Genomic DNA, 25,797 nt, shown 5'->3' on the forward strand with positions numbered 1-25,797 from the left:
AACTGATAATTCAGCCCTAATTTTCCATTAAAAAGATATCAGTCCATGAAAGAAGATATTCTCCAGGCTTGTGTCATCTTGTATTTTTAATGACTTTTTACCTGAAGGCTTTTGGAAGTCTAAGACTATCTTTCCCACTGGATCACCAGTGGACTCTTACCATAGTAGTCCGTGTTTACTATATACCTAGTGGTCCTATTCTTGATAATAGATTCCACTTGTTTGCAACAGAGTTACCCTCACCATCCTGTAATCCCCAAGACTATCAATAGAGTGTGAGCTGCTCAGTATAGCATCTTTAGTAGAAGTGAATTAGTTTATTTATTTCTGTCTTATGAATGGTGGCCATCTGTAAGGATAGATTATACTCCTTGGTCAAAATTCCGTATGGTAATTCCATCAAATCTCTAGTCCAGGTAATATTTTGGCATTGAATTGACCTTTTTTAAAGGAAATATATCAGAAAGTAATGGTGTTATTGCGGAAAATAAAGTTGGATTGATGATGGTCTGTACGTCTTCGTAACTGCAGAGCAAACTTGAATGCTACAGGTCATTTTGGCCCTGGATTGAATACCAGCATATCAGATCTCGGGTACATACTCATTAAAATTAAACTGATTGCAAATTTATTCAGATGGAAAATTTTTATTTCTAAAAATAAATTAATTTTTAAAGTTGAAATAATATCTTTCCAGAATTAGACTGAATTCAGAGTTTTAGCCAAAAATTGCAGAACATTAACGTGGTAATAATTTTTTAAATGTCAGTGCATCTCCCTTTGATATTTTATAACTGAAATGTTTCATTTGGAAAATACCAAACTCCTTTGTTTTGACATTTCCTAAGCTAAACTTTTTCACCATTAATTTCAAAACAACATGTTTTTTTATCTAAAAAAAAATGACCTTCTCATAAAATAAACGGTCAATCTTCTCACAGATTAAGTAACATGTGAAGACATTCTGAGCACTTCGTTCTGAGTAAAAAAAAGAAAAAGTTTAGATCTCTTTTCCTTCAATAATGCTGATAGAGAAGGGTTTTTTTTCCACACTGTTTTTTGTTTTAGTTCTCAGGTTTTTAATTGCTTATATTGCTTAACTGCTTATACCTGCAGTATACAGATGGAAGAGTGTGAGCGAATTCTTTCTGTAAGATGACATGACAACACTGAGACTGTCCAGAGCACAGTAATACACAGAAGCCCAATGGGCAGGTTCCTATGACTCCAGATCACAGAATGGCTTGGTTTGGAAGGGACGTTATAGATCTTCTAGTTCCAACAGCCTTTCATGGACAAGGTTCTCAACCATCAAATCAGGATGCCCATGTCCCCATCCAACCCAGCTTTGAATGCCTCTAAGGATGGTGTGTCCACAATTTCTCTGGACAATCTGTGCCAGCGTCTCACCACACTGAGTAAAGAATTTCTACCTAACATCTAAACTAAATTTCCCCTCTTTTAGATTAAAGCCATTCCCCCTTGGTCTATCACTGCACGTCACTTAGGACAGATCTAGAAGTAACTGGAGGATTTGTCACGATCTTCTCTCTTCACCTTCACCCTTCCCTGAACGTCTGTCAGTGTAGATGAACAGCTGAAGTAGTTCTCATTCTGAAGCCAGCTCATCCTCATAATTTTCTCTTTACATCTCATTCATATGATAATACAACAGAAGAGGAACTTCGAGTTTAATTAAGCTCTTTACGTACCCAGGTAGAAAAAAAACATTCCTGCTGCATCGCCTCTCTGACATCAAGTTTCCTGTTTCTCTGCTCCTATCACAGCTGACTACAGAGTGGGCTACCTACTAATTGGGAGTGGCTTGCTTATTATGTTTTAACAATCACATGCCTCCTACACCCACCTGACTCACTTTTAAAGGCAAACTCCATCTCCGGCAGCGCTTTGTTTCCGGGGGGCTGGACTCTGATGTCAGAACTTCTCCACCATGATGAGTCAGACGGAGGGAAGGGACTGAATTTCTTCCCTTCACCTTCACTTATGGAACAGAACATCAAAGGAATAGCTGGAAGACACAATTAGAGAAATGCATGAGTCATCAAGGGGTGGTTTGTTTAGATGTTTTGCTAGAAAGCACGAGCTCTTGAAGTCAAAGTTATCTCTAGGAATTGCTTTCTGCATTATCTCTGAATGGAGTGAAACTTAACAGTTGCAATGGCAGCACCTAGCCCAGAGTTGAGTTTCATAGAATCACAGAATCATTTGAGTTGGAAGGGACAGTTAAAAGTCATCTGGTTCAACTCCCCTTTAATGAATAGGGACAACTACAGCTCAGTCAGGTTACTCAGAGCCCCATCCAGCCTGATCTTGAATATCTCCAGGGACAGAGCATCCACTCTGGGCAACCTATTCCAGTGCCTCACCACCCTTAGTGCAAAAAATGTTTTACTTACATTTAGTCCAAATATCCTCCATATTAATTTTAAACCATTTCCCCTTGTCCTCATACTGACAACCTCTGCAGTGTAAGCCAGCAAATCACAGGACATTGATTTTTCTCTCCCAGTGCAGATATAGAGCAGTTATTATGCCCCAAATGCCACTGGTCACTATGACTAAGGTCATTTAGTTCAGCCATCAACCCATTGCCACCATGCCTACTAAACCTTGTCCCTCAGTGACACATTTACTGAACACCTCTGTGGGCAGTGACTCTACCATCTCCCTGGCAGCCTGTTCCAGTGCATTACCACTCTTTCTGAGAGGAAACTTTTCCTAACATCCAACACATTCCACGTCTCTTTTGTCATTTCTTTGAGTCATATATTTTATTGGAAGTTAGCAGAATTTTAAGAAATTTTCCACCTTGACAAGTTATGTTGAAATTATCTGCTGACTGTGTAAGTTCTTAAGGAAAAACACACGAATGGTGAAAGACAAAATGGAACACAAGAAAGAAAACACACATGCCAGGTGATGATGAATAGTGTAAGTTTGGTTGCCTTTACGCTTCAGGAATGGATAAGCAAACAGAAAAACACTGTTTCTGGAGCAACTAATTGAAATGGTTTAGCTTTTTAAGGGGGGAAAATAAGGGAAATGTTTCATTCACACTTATACTAACATTGCCTTAAATTTTTAATTACAGCTTGTCCTTCCACTTGAAAAAAAAGGACAAGAATAAAAGTGAAGGAAGCAGCATTGGCAAAATGTAATAAAATCCACTTTCATCTCACTCCCTTTTTCTTAAATTTCCATTGCAAAAAGACAGGTTGCATGAAGTTAAAAGTGAGAAAACCGGGCTCTCCAAAAGAAGAGAAAAGGTACAGCTATTTAAAAGTAAAATAAGCTGCAAAAATCTTCATTACCCTGCTAGTGGAAATGTTTTTCATAACAAAATGGAAAATGTCACTGAAATGAGTGTGAACTATCTAAATGTTTACATTTGGATGCAATTCACTCTTTTCAGTGATATAAGAAAAAAATCTATTCCAGTGTTTTCTGTTAGCAAGAGTAACAATAAGACTAAAGCTTCTTGAAATCCAAGAGTAGGAGTGGGACAGTCTGCTGCTGAGATTTTACAAGCTGGGGGAGGAATTGAGAGGCATTCCTCAAATTATGCCATCTGCAAACTGTGCTTGCTTCTTCTACTTTGCTGACAAAATAAGACTCATTATGAATCCAGAAGATAAAATGATATTTAAAAAATAGCTCGTTTTTTTTTTTCTTTTTTTTTTTTCTTTTTTCTTTTTTTTTCTGCTGGAAAATGGAATCAAGGGATCCAGCCGAAACCAACAGCGTGTTTTATTAAACATATAGCAGTAATTTAAATTGAAGTATCTTGAAGGAAAAGGAACAAATTAGGATAGTTTTCTCACTTTGGTATCACATGATACCGAGTTTCCGAACCCAGGCTTAAGCAAACACATTTTCTCAGAGTTTGGCTGGGGATGGTTTCAAGAAATATACTTTTCAACTTCTTCTTTTTTTTTTTACTGAGATACCAAAAAAGATGGAGTGAAGAGAGTAATAGCATTCAAGTTACGTAAGTACACGACATTTTACAGTAATTCAGAAATAAACCTAAATTATGCAATCAGAGAGGCAGTAGGGAGGTTCACTCAGCTAAGCAGGTAGTTCTCATTAAATACTGATATCATTAATAATATGTTTGGAATATCTTAATCTTTTTTTGTAACACATCAACTTGCTGCAAATCTATAGGGCACCTGAGAAACAAGACTATTAAATCTCCATAGTGATAGAGATGGTTTAAGCCACCACAAAATAAGGCATTCCTCACTGAGAAGTGTGGGATCTTAACATGATGCTAAGATGCTGTATTTTCCCTCCTAATGAAAGCAGCCCTCAGGATCTCCATCTCCAGCTATTTCCATCAGCTTAAAGGGTTGAAAAGAGAAGATTGGATTAGATTTTTCTTTTTTCCCATCCCAGGGTATCTCTGTCTTGCTCTGTTATGCTCCAGCATCACTATTTCAATGATAAAACTGAAAAGAACGAAAAACACATGTGGCATTTGCAATTGGTGACAGCTCACACATCAGAGTCTTTAGGGTAGAATAATTATTAGAGGCATCAGTCTTGCAATCAGCATGAAGCAGCACTATGACTGTCATGACTGCCTCATCCTCCCATCCTTTCACCTATAGTTTATCTGCATTCACCTTCATCTCCAGTAAGGAAAAGCATGCTACTGTCCCTTTCAGTCATAACATCATTAAAGATCACAATGATCATCAAGCTCAACCATCAACTAATCCTCACCATGCCCACTAAACTACTTCCCAAGTTCCACATTCCCACATTACTTGAACCTCCAGGGTCACTGATTCCACCACCTTGCTGGGCAGCCTGTCCCAGTGCATAAGGCCATTACTTTTCATCCTGTCACCGGGGAGAAGAGGCCTGCCCTATAGTTCCTAGGCATCGGGATTAATAGACATTAATGTGTCTCTTCTTGGAGAGGCAAGTCTACACTATTGCACACCTCATGTTCTTGCTAGAGGATAGCAGCTGTTTGTAGCTTAGGGGTAAGGAATACAGATGAGTTCAGTATGTTTGCTGGGATACTGGAATTAGATTTTGTCCTCAGACTCACCTATGCCTGATCTATCCAAGCCACTGTGTTATTAACAGTCCTGAGACTTGAAGTGGTATCACTGGAAGCTAGGGCTGGCTGAGACATCCTTCCCCTACAAAAGTTAAGCATAGGAAATGCTCGATTTAAGTGATTGTTAGCTGAACACATAAAATTCTGTTGCTAACCATGTTCTGCTTTTCCTCTTGGCAGACACAGTCATTAAGCTTCTGGAGATTTCATGTCAGATCCCCACTGAATTGGAAATGAGGGGAAAAGGAAGATTTTTTTTTCTCAGCTCTTAGATGCATGCAAACTTCTAGAAGAATCTATTTCTTCAAAATGTAGAAGCAGATTAGGGAGTCAGGTGGTAATGTGTTAGCTAGATCTGTAATTCATTCAGACAAATCCATCTTGGAATGGAGAACTAGAGACAAGTGAAGAAAAAGACTCCAACTTCATATTGGTTCTTAGAAAATTTTAGGGTGATAGTTTTCCCACTAACCATCAGTATATAACCATGGAAAAAATCATGTCATATTCATGTGTTTCTCCTGTCTATCAACATTAAAATAAATACAAAAATAATTTCTTTCCCTTCTTTTCCCTTCCTTTTCCTTCCCACTCACCTTCCTTACCTCTCCCCCTCCCCCCTTCCTTCCCTTTTTTCCATTCTTTTTAACTGTCTTTTCTTCCTCGTTTGCAAATGATTGGACAAACAGATGTTCTTCATTAATGTATATACACAGTTTTTAACGTCAGCCTTCTCTTAATTTTCCTTGATGTTTTCTACACGCTATTTAAAGTTCTGATATTCAGCGAACAGCAGCGTATTGATTTCCAGTGCAGTTTTGACTCAACACAAAAGACTTTCATGGCCCCTCTGATATCTGCTGAAGGTTGTACTCACTCAAAAATAGTTTTTGCAGGTGAAGAAATTATTAAACTAGCAAATTGTGCCTCCTTGTCAGATGCAGGTGATGATTGGGCACATGGTTATTCTTGTAGCATATGTGTGCACAAGAGTTGCGTAAGATTATTATGTGAGGAAAAAAGGTTAGAAGAAAATTTGTTGAAGTGCCTTATAGCCTTCAGCCATTGTCTTAAGGCTTCAAGAGGTATAAATTTCACTGGAGAATAACTGAGATTCTTTAATACTTTCTAGGGCTCATTATTGGGGACTTTTATTTTTTCACTGAGCAGATTATAGAAAGAGCTCTGCTATATACTGCTATTGTTGGTCAAGATTAGATATAAGCTGAAGTTAAAAGAAGAAAAGAGTCAGTCAAAAGAAACCTCTGGAAATTAAATATCCTATCATCTCTGTAAATGGTATCCACTAAATCTCCGGACAAGATAGTGGGCAAAATAATAAAAATAGCACTCAACATTTTGGGTGTCTCAGTGCAATCAGAAAATCCATCAGAGGAGCTACCTTCTCATCTCCTGCTGTCTTTTTGCACATAAATGCTCATATTTCTTCTGGCTACTCTTGCATCATGCCCAGCATCCCTATGCTTGAAGATCAGCAAATGAAACCTTACAGTGTTTTCCTTTCTCTCTGATGAATACACTGCAGTTTTACTAATTGCTCTTGCTGTTTGAGTAGGAGGATGGTTTTTGTAGGGGTTTCTTCGACATGTCCTTTTAATAATCATTCGCTTCTGGAAGGAATTGTTCTTTGGTGGATTAGTGTTTTGTTTTTCAGGATGCTGTGTTTTCTTCTCACATGGCATTATTTTCTGTCTGCAGTAGACTAACTTCCTCATGAGATGTTTTTGAGACAAAATGCTTAGAAAGGTTAGGAATAGGAGACAGGAAACTGGGGAAAAATGAAAAGAGTCAGGAAGTCCAAAGTCCAGTTGGAGCTGGACTTGGAAGGGGTGCAGAGAAGAATAAGATACAGGTATGTAAACTAAAAGGAGAGTCTGAGAGGTCATTTCCTCCCTAGTGAACAATACAGGCAGGCTGATAACAACAGAAAAGGAGAAGGCTAAGGTACTCAAAAACTTTTTTGCCTCAGTCTTCACCTGCAACTTCTCTCCACACAGCCCTTGAGAAGATGGTTTGGAAGTGGGAAATGGGGGAAAGCCAGCCATATCTAAGGCTGCATCAAAAGAAGTAAGGCCAGTAGTGCAAGGGAGTTAATCCTGCCCCTCTACTCTGCACCGGTCAGAACTCACCTGGAGTAATGCATCTGGATGTGCAGTCCTCAGCACAGAAGAGACATGGATCTGTTGGAATGCATCTTAAGGGGGCCACAGAAATGATCCAAGGGATTGAACACATCACCCATAAGGACAGCCTTAGAGAGATGGGGGTTTTCAGTCTGGAGAAGAGAAGGCTCTTAGAAGAGCTGTTAGCAGCCTTTTGATATCTAAAGGGGGGCTATAAGAAGGAAGGGAATAGATGTTTTATCAGGGTCTGTTGTTGTGGGACAAATGGAAATGGTTTCAAACTAAAAGAGAGGAGATTTAGAGATTTGAATATATGAAAATATATGAAAAAAAAAAGACAACTTTTTACAATAAGGATAGTGAAGCACTGGAACAGGTTGCCCAGGCTGGTAATGGACGCCCTGTCTTTGGAGACACTCAACACCAGGTTAAACAGAGCTCTGAGCATCCTGATCAAACTGTAGATGTCCCTGTTCATTCCAGGGGAGTTGGGTTAGATAGCCTTTAAGAGTCCCTTCCAACTCAAATGATTCCATGATTCTATACATTCAAAAGATTCTATAATTCTATGATTCTATGTCTGTGAATAAATATAACTCAGCACCTATACTAGCTGAGAAAAAGAAACTACCAGTATGCCTGCTACTTCAATTGGTATGCAGAAGAAATGTCATGCTGTGGATAAGGAAACCCACAAATTTTGCAAAGGGGTTGATTTTACTCGTGCTTTGGAGGCTGCCAACCCTGCCACTGGCAGAAGCATGCTGTCAGGGCAAAAGCGCTGATCATCTGGCCAAGGATGGGAAGTCATTTCCCTGACTGGCAATTATGCCTGTCTTGGAAGGACTGTACTCAAGTAATCAAGTATTCAAGCAAATAAGCAAGCAGCTTCTCCAGGCAAATTTCAGGCAAAAATTCTTTGTATTTTTAACTGATTACACATTGTTTTTCCTTATAAGAATGATTATCTGTCAGTACAGAGGATAGACAATCTTTCCTTTCGGGGAGGACTAAGAAGGAAAAGACAGAAAGAAAAAAGTACACATTAAATTATTATTATTATTTTATCGATTATTCTTAAGAGTGGACTAAAAAAAAGAAACCATCCAAAAAAACCATTTGAGACAAGGAAGGATTGAGGGACTGATACCTCTACCATTCTCTGAGCAGACACTAGACTTCTCTCTTGTACTACGTCCTCTGAATTTGTCCTAACAACCAGGTGAGCTGAACAGGGAAAAAGGAGCAATCAAGATCACAGTAGCCTGATCTCAAGTTCAAGTCAACCCCTGCATGCTTAGGAAATATGTACAAGCTGTCACTGATACAACACTGATATTCCTGATCTACCATTGCAGAGATAAAAAGCTAAGGATGAGGTTGTCTTCTTTGTTCTTCTTCCACATGCCCTAATTTACTGGACTCTGATCTTTGACAGAAATTCATGAGCACAATCAGACTTAATCTGACTGAATCAGACTTCAAAAGATGATGGTTCAGATTTAATGAGCTGCAAAGTGCTATGCTTAAGTGGAGTAAACACTATGGTGCAAGGCTTATTTTGTAACAACTGATGGCTTGAAGGTGACCTTACACTGTGATTGATTCTCTCTCCAGAGGTATGGGCAAAACTCACAAGTCAGCATTTGCTCTTTGCCAGTATTGAAACTCTCTTTGAACATCTCAGGTCTAGCAAGCCAATGTTCATAAGTAACTCACATGCAACTTTTAAGGATTATTTTTGATTCTTCTACTGAATGGATGATAGGAATGCAAGACTTACCATGCTGTTTTTATATAAGATCATGAAAGGAATACTATAAGTGTGAAAAAAGCAATGTGCACGTAGCCCATGGAAGTGGACTTCTACTATTCCATCAAATGTAGTTGGGCTTGGCTAGAGGATGTACTACTTTTTAGGTTGTGGGAGGGGAATGAGGGGAATGATGCAGACAGATTTACAACAAGATGGTATATCAGGAAAATAGACTAAAGAGAAAGAAATGAAAGTATTTGAAGGAACAGGAACCTTCATGCAGTGACAGAATTTGTCTTTCACAAAAGCATTTTCCCTAGGAGGGGCTCCATTACTATGAAACTATTTCCAGTGCAGTTCATTCACCTTTAGCTCCAAAATCTGGACCCAGTCACCAAAGGAATAAAGATGATGCAAATAACTGGGTGAAATAAATAATTGTTAGGCTCCCATTTTGTACTGTTATTTTGTCTTACTGACAGAGCAGGTGGGATGCAAATAGATGCCAAAGGTGACTGTTTCTGTTTTGTTTCTGTTTACTGTTACATGAAACTAATATGGGCATGTTGATAATGAGGACCATTGGCAGATATCTGTTAGCTATCTTCTTCCAAGGAAGAAAAATAGATTGAGATATATCACAAATTTTATGTTGGAGTCTCTACACATCCTTTGCATGGCACAGAGTGCTGTGGGAACAGTCTGCTTTGCTGGTGGAGAATTGCTACTGCTTCCATGAACTCCTGCTGCATAAGATGTTTGTTTTTTCCTTTCTGGCTGTGGATTATCTCAGGAAAGAAACTCTCAGACAATTTGCAGTGATTCTTTAAGTGGACACAGTGGTGATGGGTAGACAGTTGGACTAGATGATCTTAGAGGTCATTCCAACATTAATGATTCTATGATTCTATGATTATTATGACACCTGAGAGAACTAGCCGCATCTCAACACCCTCCCTATGGGGATCCTGTTCTCATTTGACTGTTCCCAAATGTGGATTGATTAAGAAAAATGTGCATTTATGAAAGGAGAGATCAATGACTGTCACTGCATCCCCAACTTTTTTGAGTAGTGTGACACAGTATCACAGAATCGTAGCATCTTTAATGTTGGAAAAGAGTACTAAGAACATCTAGCCCAATCATATCTCTATGTACTCTCCACTCTACCTGGAGATGCAGAGGTTGAGTGCAAGATAATCTCTGGATATTGTTCTGCACCAGAGGGAATTAATCACTGTGTAGAAGATGACTTCTTAGCTGTTTGGATTCACTTTCAAAGGATTATGTACCTCACTAGAGCATCACAGATCTGACTCGCATTGGCTTCAAAATATCTTCATTAATACTCTCTTACCATCACTTTAGAAAAACACCCTTCTAGCAGACACTGAAAACATTCTTGATACTGCCTGTGTATGGAACTTTCCAGAAAAACACTCGTACAATCATTTTCTGGGAGTCATGGGTTATCTGAAGAACTAATCTTATTAGAGCAGATCAATTGCTTATAAAAAATTGTTGGAGGCTCAGCAGTCTTCCCTCAAGGCTAGTTTGCCTGGGAAGGACCTATGCACCATAGATATTGAAGGATAGCTTTAATCTGCAAAATCTTTATAGGATCCATGTATTTTCCTCAGACTATCTTAAGTGACAGTGTTGTAAGATTAAGTACTCCTAGGCTTGTATATGGCCAGTAGAACAAGAGAAGAAGATTCCAGAAGAAGTCTTTTCAAGTAAAAGTGGGTAACTGTATAATGGCAACACAATGCTGTAGCTCACTGCATGACCATCATGCAATCATGCATCAACAAAATTCAATGATGTATTGAAAAGACCTGGGTCAAAATTACTATTTCAGGAAACTCATTTATTCCAAAGGCAATTATTGTTTATAAGAGAGAAACTTTAAATGTAGACTAGACAGAGATGCCCAAAGATTGAGCTCTGATCTTAACACACCCAAAGAAGTGTTCTTCAGACAATTCTATTCAACAAAGATCTGGCAGGCATATAAAAATTGCAGAATCATGGAATTACCAAGGTTGAAAAGACCTCCAAGAACATCTAGTCCAACCATCCATCCCCCTACCAATATTTCCCCACTGAACCCTGCCTCTTAGTATGACATCTAAATGTTTCTTGAACAGCTTCAGGGGTGATGACTCAACCACCTCCCTGGACAGCCCATTCCAGTGCCTGAACACTCTTTTGGAGAAGAAATTTTTACTAACATCCAACCTGCATCCTCCTTGGTGCAACTTGTGGTCAGTCCCTCTGGGCCTATCCCTGTTACCCAGGAGAACAGACTGACCCCCATCTCACCACAACCTCCCTTCAGGTAGTTGTGGAGAGCAAAAAGGACTCTCACGAGCCTCCTTTTCTCCAGAATAAACAATCCCAGTTCCATCAGCTGCTCCTCCAGGCAGTCTGGAGGTGAAGCTCCATCATTATCAAGACATACCCAACTCTTGCCTTGCTGGTGTAGGCACACTTAAAACATGGACAAAAATCATTGGGATAAAGAAGTCATTTCTCTTCTGAATGTCCTCAATACGGCTCATTTTGTTACTGAATGGTTAAACACTTCAGTTCACATACTTGTCTTGACTGTCTATATGAAATAATTGCTTAACGTATATGTGCACCTGTGTGCATGCATATATAGGAAACCTGTAAGGACCATAACATGAAATGTAAAATAGAGTAGGATTCAGGACGGGAAAAGAAAAATGCCTGAAGTTAAAACTGTTCTTGTTAGAATCATTTTCTATAAGACTACTTATGTTGTTAAGTCCTCATTCAATCAATACATTACTTGACTTAATTTTAAACGATGACTTTTTTTTGGGGGGGTATGTTGTTAAGTCTAATTAAAAGGAATTAGTCACGAGAGTGACAAATTTAAAGCTAATTACAGAATTGCCTCAAGTCAAACATGGCAGGAATTTTAACCAAACTGGCAAATTCAGAAAAAGCAATGCCTTGGCATCTAAATTCTTTCTTATGATTAAGTCATTTGTTATGAGGGGTATTCTTTTCTTTTTTCAAATAACTTCTTTTTCTGTACTTTCTTTTTTGTTAGGACTGGAGAATAAAGAAATTGTATAATAGTGAGTAATAAAATCTGTCATTCTTGTGAGTAATGCTTTGTAATTAGAAGAAATAAAAGTAAAGTAAGTACAATGGTGTGTGGTGTGCAGGGCTGGGGGTGTATTGTTGCGTTCAAAGGTTTTTATATTAATAATGATGCTGAACTTTCCACACTTGAAGGTTCTGCTTGAATTAGCATCAAAAGGTGTAGAGGTTTATCTGTACTTTCAGTTCCATATGCTGCCAGTGCTATATAAATCTTTCACACAGAGAGAGCTGGGTTGAGCCCAAATCTTTCTTCAATAAATCTACAATCTGTGAGTGTGAAAGCTTTGGGAAGAAAACTATCAATTACTAAAGCCCCGATTGCCTTTGCAAACCAGACGCTAGATGGCTGAATTCCCCTCTCAAAAGCTCATGCACACCAGGTCATGCTGTGCAAAAAGCAGCAGAGGAATTAACTATTTCCTTTGTCAGGACTGCAAGTTTAACCTTGCTGTTCCTCTTGTGCCTCTTTTTCACCTGGAAATTCCAACCCATTGGGTTGGAGAAGCTTTTGCTGGAAATACTCCCATGAGTTTATACCATACCTGTAGCTGGATTGTGGTGGACTGGTCAGCAATCAATTCTCAGAGCCATGAATGCTGTTTTTCTGGCAGCACGCTGACATTTTGCAGTATTTATTCAGAGCCAAGCATCCTGGCCACTGCACCCTCCCTAGCTCAAGAGCAGATGGCCCTGATGGAGCTGCCCCAGAGCTGGAGATTTGGGAAGATGGATATTTCCCAGCCTGGGGCAGTCAGCTGGAGGATCTGCCCCAGAGATGGATGTGCTGGGAGACACCTGCAGCTGTTCAGTGAAATTAGCATTCTCATTAACTAGCATTTAATGGACTTGCTAATTGCCAGCTAGTAATGAAGTGCACAAGAGTGTCAGATTTGCTGAGCAACTTCAGGGATCTGGGAACTTCTTGTTCCATGGGAATGTGCACAGTTTTACTTATTTCAACAAAAAATCTCTTTATCAAAAAGGCCAATAAATTGTAAATCCTTATTTCCACTGAACTCTTCTGTTTATTTCTGCTTTAGTCACTGCAGCGAATGTTGAGTCCACCATCTCCACAGTTAAGTTACCCTGAAACATAATTACTGCCACTTTTTAGAAACACGACCTTGTGTCAAGTATAACTTTAACTAACTTGAACTTAGTGCCAGAGATGTGGCTTCAATAAACAATCAACTAAAAACATTTTAAAGATCGCCTTAGTGCTTTTATTGGAAGATTTCTCCAGGAAATCATAGTAAATAGAATCATAGAATCATTACGGTTGGAAGAGACAACTAAGATCATCTAGTCCAGCTGTCAATCCATCACTACCATGCCAATACCATGCTCCTCAATCTATCTATCTTCATGATTTTTAAGACAGACTCACCTTCCTAATCACATCAAATTCTTTAGCTTACAGAGGTAAAAGCCTTTCCCTTGGCTGTTTTTAGTGCACTTTGACCACTCAGTGTTGTCTTTGTAATAGTAATTTTCCAGTTTTATTACTTATTCATGAGCTTCATGCCAGTTTTCACTAAACAAACAAAAAAGCACCAACAACAAGCACTTACGTTTCAGTGAGGAAGTACTTAATAATAGCGGCTCAATGCCTATTTTTAGGGACACTACAGTTAAAAAGTTACAATTCACTAGAAATCCTTCTTTCTCCATCAAAAATACCTTTCTGACGTACTGAGACAGCTTTTAATTGATGTAGGATGAGTCTTTCTGTTTCTTTCTATGGCAGCAGCTCCAGTCTGAGAGGCATGTGGTTTAGATCTAGTGAAATCAAAGTAGGTTATACCACTGTATAATTTCTTTATCAACCAGACTTGAAATCCCATCAAAAACATAACCGATTTCTTTAACGAGACTTACTTTCATTGGAACAATGTCATCTAGTGCTGTAGTGATATTTTTAACTTTAAATTTTCTTCTCTCTTTTTTTTTTTTTTTCTTTCTGAACTCTGAATTAACAATAGTTTTATGTGCTGATGATCAGTCTTTGCAGTCTAATGTAATAAGCCTGAAAGCCCTCTAGTCCCTTGAAATGACTCCATTTTTTTTTTCAAAACACATTAAAATTAAAGTGATCCCAAAACCTCTTTCTGACACTCCATAGATTTTTATAAGAAATTATAATATCAATTTACGTGCTGCAGAGGTTGTCAAATATTTCATTGCAGCACCTGTGTTCTCAGTTGGTAGAAATGTTTATAGATCAGGTTAGCTACACTGAGAAACTTACTGTCACGACACAGAACAGATATGAGATTACTGGTGATGCTGTGGGATGTACTGGGAATGTTTCAGTATTCACTCAGCACACGGCTGATATACTTTGGCTGTGTGCCCAGGGAATGCTAACAGTGGGAGAATTTTGCTGTATCCAGGTGTTACAGCCCTTCTTATACACAGAGGTATTCATGGCTAAATCTTGGCAGGCCATATGTACATTGGAGCATTATTCTGTCTCAAACAGTGGCCCGCACATCTTGCCTCATAAAATGTAAAAGATTAAAATATTTTGCAATTTCTACGGTATATTCTCTAGAGATGAGTGGCTGAGGGAATACTGCAACAGAATGCTCGAGTATACTCTGCAAAATCAAAATCAGTGCAGAAAAGTGAGTGGTTATTTTCTGCTCCCACCTAACTGTGATCCAGAACGCAGAGTGAAGGTTAACTGCTATGCCCAGTTCACCCTTGCTGCTTCAGCACATGCACAGAGATGCAGTTTTGTTATTGGAATGTTGGAGCTTTGAGTTCCTTAAGCTGCTTGTCCTCTCCATTTCGTAAGTAGCCTGGGAAAAGGAGCAATGAAAGTAGTAAGGCAAAGAGATGTTTTTATGAACCTGTTGAAATGTATGAAGGAAATAAAAGATTAGATGGGAAAGAGAAACAGTTACTTGGGGGAGGGGGGAAGTGTCCTAGGAGCACTTTTCTTTGTGGGCATCAGATTAAATAAATTATGAGTAAAACACAATCTTAAGAGCTACCAGACACTGACACAAACATAAAGTTACAACAAAAGCAACACCAATTTTACAGGCAGTAGCTTTTGATACTTAAGTGCATTTGCAGCCCGGAAAATTGAATCGACTCTGTTCTTTGGCAGTCACTTTGCTGTTAGACATTTAATATTTTCTTTCATTTACTATTCCAACCATTATTTTAGATTTTAGTGCTGTTTATTCTGACTATACTGGCTGTACAGGCTTGGAGGGGATTCCAGATCCGAGAAGGTCATGTTAACACCTATCATCTTCTGGGGACATCCATGCTGTTTGCTCAGAAGAAAATATCTATTTAATTTAAGCTCTGAAATAACAGAGTTGAACTGATACTTGTAGGAGTGTTGTAGGTATGTGTCAGTCCATATGAGCTTTAATTTCACACTTTTCCCTGTGTGACCTCTATAGGATACTGTCATGACATACCCTGCTCCAGAGACACAACTTTTTCTCTGATGATAAATTTCCAGTCTTCAACTGAAAGTTCTCCTAGAACTCACAGACAAAGATATAAATCAGATTTAACCTCAAGATTCTAAATGTAATCTTTCCTTAGCTTCTTCAATATTTGACCAAGGGCTTAGCTAGACCCAGTTTTCTTTTCTTGGTAAAGAACAGAGAGCTTGGTATGCTCCAATATCTTATGCCTTTGTATCATAGACTCATAGAATTGTTAGAGTTGGGAGGATCATTAAAGATCATCTAGTTCAACTCCCTTGCAGTGAACAGGAACAACTACTGCTAGATGAAGGTGCTCAGAGCCCTGTCCAGCCTGGCACTGAATGTCTCCAGGGAAGGGGCATCCATCACCTCTCTGTACTACCTGTTCCAGTGCTTTACTGCCCTTAGCATCAATTATTTTTCCCTATATTCAAATCCCTACTCTTTTAATTCGAAACCATTTCCACTTGTCCTATCAATATCTTTTGTCCCTCTGTCCTATCAAGCTTATCTTGCTTCGAGGTCTTTTTAAATTTGAATATAACTGTAGAATTACTGAACTCTGTCATGGTAAGAAGAGCTCAGTTCCAAATTATAATGCCTTAGCTCAGGCAGCATGTTTGACCTAGGTCTCCAGACTGGTTATATTTGCTAATTAGAAATGGTTTCATGTGGAAAAAAAGTAGCATATACACTTGTGAGTGCAAAGGAACAGATTATTCTTTTTGAACATGGTAGGTATCACAAGAAACCATGGGTTTATCCTTCAGCAAGAAAGACATTTGGGAAAAAGCTTTCTAATGTTAAGACTGGTGAAGCTCTGAAATAGAATGTCCAGGGATTGTAGTCTTCATCACCAGACATCTCTGAGGTCAAGTTATTCCAACATCTTCCAGAAATCATGGAGTCATACAGTCATCATATGAATCATCAAGTCCATCTCTTGGCTCTGCATAGGATGTTCAAAAAACCACAGCATATGTCTGAGAACAGTGTCTAGATGCTTCTTGAATTCTGGGAAGTTCAGTTCTATAGCCACTTCCCAGGGGAGCCAGATCCATTGAGGAAGGCCATTTTGACAAGTAAGAAAAGACAAGAACTTTTACATAGTTTAGCTCTTTTAGGCTATCTTCTTATGAAAACCTCGCTGCAAAAGAAAGTTGTATCTCACTTCTTATTTCTTGGAGCTGTACAAAGAGGCTAGACCTCTATCTAATAGAACCTTCAAGGTTAAGTTGAGAGTGCCAGTCACCACTGAGAACAAAATTAGTTTCACTCTTCCATCATTTCTCTGCGCATTATTGGAACAAATTTGATTTTCTGATCTGCAGCATAGAACAGAAGTTGCCTTTTAGACTACAAAATGCTCCCACCCAAGAAAGGGCAAGAAACAAGGCTTCTGTCCCCAGAAACTGATCCCAGTCTTACACAGAGCAAACAACCCCATCCAGGCAGTTCTTCCCATTAACAAAGTGCATACCTATTCTTAGGTACACTCACATACATATTAATATATAAAAACCTTCCCCATCTCCTCAGATGAGATTCTGACATTACCTAGTTTGCCTTTGAAATGTGGGTATGTTTTTATCCCTTGTGTGATGCATGAATAGTATGTGCTCTACTTAGAAGGAAAGCAGAAATAGAGGTGTATGTGCACCCATGCTTGTAAATCTACTTTAAGAAGGCAGAAATCCCAGTTCCCTAAGCACCTCCAGGTCCACTCCATAAATCTCTGCTAGGAATTTTATCTCCACAGAGCACAACTTTAAAAATTATGCACAAGTTGAGAGACTCTCTGAAAAAAGTGGGGCAACCCAGTGTTATTTTAAAATGTCTTCTCCGTACCTTACTGACATGCTATCGTATTTTCTGCAGCTCTCACATCATGCTCAGGCAATTTATTAAGTACTGTGTGGGGAATACTGAAATGAACAGCTAACCACCCTGAATATTGATGTTCAGGGGAATAGTAAGCTTCCAAATAATTTTTGTTTTTGAAGTGGTGGACTTTATCGGAGTGCATTGTGAAAGGAGCAGGAACTAAATTCATACCCTGCATCTTCTTTTAGGATAAACATATTTTGCAAGATTAGTGTTAACACCTTTAATAAGAAAAAATGTGTGGAAAATGGATTCATTTATTTTATTTCCCTTCAGATCTGTAGCATTTGCAGGAAAAGAGATCCACAGCAAATTTTGCATTAGGTTTGATCAAACATTATTCTTCTCCGGTAAACTGAAGATAATGCTTTCATTCAAAGAAAATGTTTCTCTTCAGTGCTCAGTTTGTTTTAATTATGTCAAAAAAAAAATTCTTCAAATTGAACAAAAGCCATTTCCAAATAGAAATTCAAAATATTGAAATCCTACATTTTGTCTTCCCCGCTAGGTTTTCTGTTTATTTATCCGTGATGAAAATTCGGTACCTAAAGGGAGTCTATAAACTGGAGGGGAGTCAGCTCTTTGAAAGGATAGGTAACAGCAGGACAAGGGAAAATGGTTTTAATTTGAAGGAGGGATGGTTTAGGTTGGCTATCAGGGGGATGTTCTTTACTATGAGAGTGGTGAGGTGCTGGAACAGGCTGCCCAGGGATGTTGTGAATGCCTCATCCCTGGAAGTGTTTAAAGCCAGGTTGGATGGGGCCCTGGGCAGCCTGGTCTAGTATTAAATGCGGAGGTTGGTGGCCCTGTGTGCAGTGGGGTGTTGGGACTTGATGATCATTGGGGTCCCTTCCAACCTGGGCCATTCTATGATTCTGTGATTCAGATAACCCAGAAAAACACACTGAATTTCCTACATGGGCATTTTTTCATCTATGTTCAGTCTAAGAATTCAAATCTAGACTTTTTTCTTCTTCTGTGTATTATCTGAATGTAGTGGGAAGGGTGCCCCAGGGCTGGGCACTTATCCTAAGTGTTCCCTATATCTGACCTCTCCTTCAGTCTGTCTGGCATACGGTGTTGGAGCTTTAAGAGTTACTATGTTATTGATGTTTTTATAAATAAACACATAAATAAATATATCACTTTTCATTTCAATTACAGTATGACTTTGTTTAATTTCCTACAGAGTTGAACTGAGGAATGAAAATACACAGCTGATGCTCTGCCTTTAGTAAACTCAGGTACATCTCTGATGCCTGTATAAGAAACTTGCTGCAATCTCGCCTTCCTTCACTCACTTCTCTGTTGAGGTTTCATAATTATTATTGATATTAATGCTATTAATGACTCTGAACATGTGTCAATGGGCACACAGTTACTGCTTTGCAGGCAACGAGGCACAGGAGCAAGGAACAAATATTGGTAGAACTGTCATTAGCACATACATGATGTCCCAAGGGCCACATATTCTCATCCTGTAGTCCAGATGTGAGTCAAGAAGATATCTCCAATCCACATGGCTTAGCTCATAGAAGCAGGTTGGCTACACTGTTGTGAACACTGGAATTAGGACCATGAATAAGTAATCTGTGTATCAATTTACTGCAGCTGAAATGTGCAGTTTAAAGTTAGATTTTTCTGTTACTTGCTCTTCATATATTGACTTTCTAGTTAAAAGTGCCCTTAGCTCTATCTGTGTCAAATGAGCTAATGCCAAAGAAGGGTCATTTGGAATTTCTTATAAATGCAAATTATCTTCCATTCCAGCTTCAATAAATATCCTGTCATCTGAATTAGCAGTTGATTGCATTAAACAGGACAGACTTAATTCCACTGCCCCTTAGCTGAACCATGCCTATAAATGAAAAGGACATAACAAGTTGGAAAGAAAGCCCTTGAACTGCCTTATTGTAACTCTGGAAGTTCTTCCTTTCTATACCTCAGATGGAATCTTTACACCAAGGGAAAACAGATGATAGATGATTGATTGTTTTCCCAGTATTTTTTGTAGTGCCTCCTCCAGACAAAGAGGAGTGGTTCAGAAACAACGCAAGTGTTCCTCATAGAATCATATAAATGTTTAAGTTGGAAGGAACCTCTAAAGGTCATTTAGTCCAAATCCCTTGCAATGAACATGAACATCTATATTTTTATTCTTCTAATCTACATCTACCAAGAAAGCCAACTGTACCTGGGCTGCATTAAAAACAAACTGTGTCCAGCAAGTCAAAGGGGGTGATCCTGCCCCTCTATTCTGCAGCAGTGAGGTCTCATCCGGAATACTGCATCCAGATGTGAAGTCCTCAGTACAGGAGAGACATGGATCTGTTGGAGCGTGTCTAGAGGAGGGCCACAAAAATGATCCAAGGGTTGGAACACCTCTCCTATGAGAACAGGCTGAGAGAGCTTGGGCTGTTCAGCCTGGAGAAGAGAGCACTCTTGGGAGACCTTTGAGCTGCCTTTCAGCATCTGAAGGGGGCTTAATAAGAAGGAAGGGGACAGGCTCTTTAGCAGGGTCTGTTTTGATAGGACAAGGGGAAACAATTTTAAGCTTAAAGAGGTTAGATTTTATATTACATATAAGGAAAAAGTCTTATAGAGAAGGTGGTATGGCACTGAAACAGGTTGCCCAGAGATGTGGTGGACGTCCTACCCCTGGAGACTTTTAGGGAGAGGCTGGATCAGGCTCTGGGCAACCTGATCTAGCTGTAGGTGTCCCTGTTCATTGCAGGGGATTTTGACTAGATGACCTTTAAATGTCCCTTCCAATTCTAAGGATTCTTTGATTCTGTGATTCCATAACTCTATTTTGGTGTCCTGAAATGGATATAGAGCATATATCAGCAGAGAGAAGTGGCTCAAGAGGATGACTAATACTGTTTTAGCTGTCCAAGTTGACAAGTATTCTCACTTTCTAGGAGCAAGTCGTTTTGCATCAAAAGCATTTGTACATTGATTAAAGAACTCATGGAACCTTTGTTGTGCAAAATGAAGGATTTAGAATCATGGAATAGTTAAGTTTTCAGTTATTTGGACAAAAACTTGCATGCAGACACTCAAATGGCATACTAGAACTCATCTAACTATGATGGAATAAGGAACACCCTGAGCTTAAGTACCACCAATGAGATTCTTGAGTAGTCCTTGGGATAGGATCTAGAGCTTAACACAGACATAATAGCCCTAATGAGGAAAAAAAAACAAACAAACTCAAACAATATAATAAATACCAAATAATAACAACTATAAAAACAAACAAACTAACAAAAAAACTACCTAGGAAAGGGCAGAAGATGAATGAAGAAGGCAGACAGGGAAATCTAGCACCAAAGTCAGTAAGAGTGGCTTAAACTGAAGTCAGTCAAGCTATTCTTCCTTCTTATTTTTATTTATTTATTTATTTATTTTAATTACCAGCATTATGACATAAATCATGAAAGCTTCTCACTCAGTAATGAACTCTTGTTTTCAAGGACTTCATTGCTGTGTGTGCAGCAGTTCTATATCGGGACTCAACCAACTGTGACAGATAAGAGAAACAAAGCTGAAGAGGTGCAGATGGTCATATCAGACTTTTCCATATCCTTGGTTTAATAACCAAGCTATCAAACGGATAATAATAATAGGAAATTGCAGACATTATCCTCTAGTCGAGACCTCTAATCATTTTGGTCTTGGCAAGGATTCATGACATCCAGTTGAAACTTTTCATTCCAGGCAGAGTTTTAACTTCCTCGGTCTTGCCCTGGTTTATGTAGTGAAATGGTCTGTCCCTCTCTGAAGGAAATGGAGAAGCATATCTGCAGACTATTGCTTTTCTACCTTCTGGACTCTGTATTTGGACAGTTATTCTCTTAGACAGGAACACCCAGATTTATGGAAATCCCATAACTGTGAAACTCACTGCTGCCATCTCAGCAGGCTTCTGGCACCTCCTCAGATGTGCTGTTTATTGCCTTTCCTCACTGCAATGAGAGAACAAGGATGGCCTGTGTCCATGAAGAGTAACTTAACCAGAGATGCTTGAGTTGCGATTCACTTGATTTCACCTTAGAGAACTCCATATGAGCTAGTTGTATCCTTTATAAGTATAGCAGATGAGTTTTTAGGGTGTGATTCTGTGATTCTTCTGACTTACATTAGCCACCTGCTACAGGAGGGGAGAAATTGTGCCTCAGCTTTGTGACATTTCTCCTCTTCTGCTGTTCAGGGAGATGAGAGTGACTGAACACATCCTGGGCAAAAGTAGAGCCAAGATTTCATTGCACACAGCTATGTCAGAATTCTGAAGGTGGCAGGAACTGATCTAGAATTAGTTAAAAGGACCACACCTGACTTAGCTTGGTAAAGGCCATACATCCTATGGCTTTTCAAAGACTTAGGAGAGCTAAAAGTTCCTCAAGAGCTCTGATCCAGAGGCCAGCTAATGCACCCATGACCTGACTCTACCGAACCTAGATGTAGATGCACTCAAAAGCACAGGTATGCAGATCCGAGTATCTTTTACAGGTGCAATATTTTACCATGCAGCCATAACCAAAATCCTCTTGTAGCCATCTTATTGCATTGATGCTTTTCTGACTGCATCAGTGAAAGCATTTACCTACAGAAAATCATAGAATTGTAGACCTGTTTGAGTTAGAAAGGATCCTAAATGGTCATCTAGTCTAAACCCCCTGCAATGAATCTACATGATGCAATGAAATCTACACCTAGATTAGATCACTCAGAGGCTGGCTCAGCCTGGACCTTCAGTGTCTCCAGCGATAGGGCACCCACCACCTCTCTGGACAAAAAAAAGTTCTTCCCTGTGATGACTGAGGCTGTTGGCATGCTATAAATCATTTGTTCTCCTTAAAACCTGACCCTACTATGTTCTTGGCCCAGAATAAGCTATAGAAAGCCTCTAGGTGGGGACTAGAAGGAATCCTCCCTCCAGTTGCTTGGCCAGCTATATATTTTATAGATTCATCTCTTGTCTCTTGTCCTACCCCAATGGGTGTAATTAGGCAACCCCAGAGCTAACAGTGTCTGCTAGACTTGCTGAAGATGCAGAGGGAAACACTTGTCAGTCACCCACCAGGAAGGCTGCCCTTGCTAAATGAAGCAGTGTACCATGACCTATATCATATGCACCCACCTACACTGTGTGTGGGCTGCGTCTTCTCCTGTGGGGAAACCCAGCAGATGTGTGTGGGTATTATTCCAATTAGTTTTTCACGTTGTCAGTGTGAGTGTAATACAGAGACATGCTGGCATGTCCTGCATGACAGCCTTCTGCCAACAAACGAGACTCTTGCTACCAGGAAAATATCATTTATTTGCAAATCTGTCCAAAGCCTTACATATATTTGTGCTATTCTATGAAAAGAGTCTTTTTTCTTTCTCTCTCTCTCTCTCTTTTTTTTTTTTTTTTTTTTCTTTTTTTAAGAAATATATACATGCCTCTAAGTGTGTGTATCTATATCCCTCTCCACATACAATACTTGGCTGGCATTTTCCAAACTCAGCAATTTAAGCAACAGAAGAGTTGGGGTTTTTTTAATCCCTATGTGTCATTAGTTAACAGCCTGTATGTTTCTATCCCAAGGAGGAAAAAGCCTGAAGCTGAAACCCCAGTCCCTTTCACACAGGCTGAGTCAGCGGGAGATGCTTATTTTTATCATGCTGGAAGGCAAGGGGAGAGAGAGGACTCACATTGCATGCACCACTCAGAAGGAATAGGCCACAGAACCACAGGCTCACAGAATGGTTGAGGTTGGAAGGGACCTCTGGGTTGATCTGGTCCAGTCAGAGACACCTACAGCAGGATGCCCAGGACCATGTTGAACCTCTTTTCATAGGAAAGATGCTCCAGGCCCTACTTCAATGTCCATTGTTTGCCTCTCTCCAGTATGTCCATATCCCTCTTGTACTGAGGTCCATGAGCACCACAGACACAGTAAGGTCCTGGGCCAAGGCAGATCATTTTCTAATACCACTGAGAGAAGGTGTCTGTTAACTGGACATCTAATCTACTTTTGTTTCTTCCTCTCCCCCAAAGCAAGTAATTGTGCAAACCTACTCTGAGGCAGATACTTTCACAGGGTTTTTGCCTTATGATGGCTCTTTGTGCAACTCCATTAACTAAAGCACATCTGATACTGCTGGTAGTGACAGACCTTGCTATGGTAAATCATACCCAGAGTTGTGGGAATCATGTTTTGATGAGTATGTGGCCTGAAATCCCAAAGTTGTTCAGGGTTTGTGAGTTTCATATTTAGACTTCACCATCCTGGGAAGACAAGAGCTGTTATTGATCACATGACCTGTTAAGTCTTTTGGCTTTCAGCATCCTAATGGATGCTATGGGTACCCCCTACTACCCTCCACTTGCATTAGGATGGTGGGAAAATTAAAGGCTTTCTAATTCCTGTAGAGATATTAAAATAAACAAGTAAAAAAGGGTAGCTGAAAGCAGCTGTTTTCCTTATTTACAGGCAGTACTCTGTGTTAAAGGGAAAATTTGTTACTTAAGTCTACAAGAACAGAGTGAAATGCAGCAGCACACAAAGCTTCTGTGATAGAGATGAGCAGATGGGGGAAGACTCAGCAAGTAGACTGCTTGCTTTCAAAACTTTTCAACAGCAATATCTCTTCTCCTTCCATACCTCTGGTTGTTGCTGGATGATAAATGGTAATGCCTCCAGAATAAGTTCAAATCCTAATAAACACACAGGTTTGCAGCCATTCTGATTTTGGGAAACGGCCATTCATCTCTCTGTCCTGTCCTGTTAGCCATCAGGATAACCTTTATTGGGGTTATAACTAGGTTTGCCCTTTTATTTAAGGCAAAACACTCTGCTAACTGAAAATTGGTTCTGGGTTGTGGTAACCCCCAGCTCAAGCATTTATTTATCTATTTATTTTATTTCATTTTTATTTAGGAAAGGACTGGAGATCTGAATTCTCTTAATAAACAAAAAATAAAAAAACACTTTGCCAAAGGGTCTAGGGCAGATCAACAGGGACATCTCTCATTCCAAACCATAAATATCAAAATAGGCCTAGGATAAGCTAGGGAACAGTGTTGACGGGCAGAAGTTATTCCTACATTCATTTACATATATTTGTCTCAATCATTTTCAACAAGACTGAAACTCTGACAACTCCCCTTCATGCTGATCTTGTGTAGAGCGCAGAACTAGAATCATAGAATATCCTGAGTTGAAAGGAATCCTCAAGGATCATTGAATCCTACTCTTGAATATTTTTTTTGGCACAGGGAAAAGTTAGGAGGGCTGACCCATTCTCTGTAAATCTGACAGAGACTTTCAACGTCCCCCAAAGGACTGAAGATCATAGAATCATGGAATCATAGAACCGCTTAGGTTTGAAGGGACCTTAAAGCTCATCCAGCTCCTTTGTAAATAAACCTTGTGTTAATGATTAAAAGACTAAATCACAGAATCATAGACTGGCTTGAGTTGAAAAGAGACCTTAAAGATCATCGAGTTCCAAACTCTTTCCTGTGGACAGCATTGCCCCCTCCAGAACAGTCTGCCCAAGGTCCCATCCATCCTGGCCTTGAACACCTGCAGATATCCAGCATGCACAGCTTCTCTGGGCAGCCTGTACCTGTGTCTCACCACTCTCTGAGTAAAGAATTCCTTCCTAATGTCTAAATTCAGTATCCCCTCTTTCATTTTAAAACCATTTCCCTTTGTTATATCACTGTCAGATTTCAAAAAGTCAGCCCCCCTCCTGCGTATAAGCTTACAAGTGCCCTTCAAGTGCTGGAAGGCTGCAGTGAGGTCTCCCTGGAGTCTTCTCCAAGATAAACAAGCCCAGTTTCCTCAACCAAGATCACAGACTTCCCAGAGCTATGGGGAAACAAATGGGACTTTTCTGTTTTCAAGTATCTAAAAGAGTAGAACTGGAATAAAATATCATCTGAATGTCAGAGGAGCAGAAGCTGGCAGGTGGCTTTGCCTTTCTCCATGGGGTCTCCTGACTCACAGGAATTGCCTTGGGGGCTTTCACTACCACCTCCTCAGCGGAGGACGGCAGGTGGGCAAGACAGAACCCCAGCCGTGCAGGGAGAGAGATGCTTTCTGCCATGACTCATCCGTGTGCTGCCTTCAGAAGGAGAGGCAGCAGTTTTCGTGAGTGGGAGTCGCTTTCTATTTTCTGTTTACAGGTTTTTCTCACTGTCTTTTCCCACCTGGGGGGACTGCAATTTTGAAAAACAAAGTGCAATCATTTTGTGTCTGGAACAGCTGGTTTTTGTTTGTTTTTTGTTGGTTTTTTTTGTGTGTGTGTGTGTGTGTTTTGGGTTTT

At 39.6% G+C, this 25,797-nt stretch overlaps 1 long non-coding RNA gene across 4 annotated transcripts in view; it reads right to left on the reverse strand.

Moving 5' to 3' along the window:
- The window catches only part of LOC140248728 (uncharacterized), a 152,823-nt gene that overhangs the window by 97,155 nt on the left and 29,871 nt on the right, over window positions 1-25,797 (reverse strand). For 3 of the 4 annotated variants that reach the window (XR_011902879.1, XR_011902878.1, XR_011902880.1), the window contains exon 3: window positions 1,868-2,029. This is a non-coding gene — a long non-coding RNA (uncharacterized lncRNA). The remainder of the gene's footprint in view (window positions 1-1,867; window positions 2,030-25,797) is intronic. The other variant, XR_011902881.1, reaches the window with a different exon arrangement.

The sequence above is a fragment of the Excalfactoria chinensis genome, chromosome 2, assembly GCF_039878825.1.
Source record: "Excalfactoria chinensis isolate bCotChi1 chromosome 2, bCotChi1.hap2, whole genome shotgun sequence".
NCBI classification, from domain to species: domain Eukaryota; kingdom Metazoa; phylum Chordata; class Aves; order Galliformes; family Phasianidae; genus Excalfactoria; species Excalfactoria chinensis.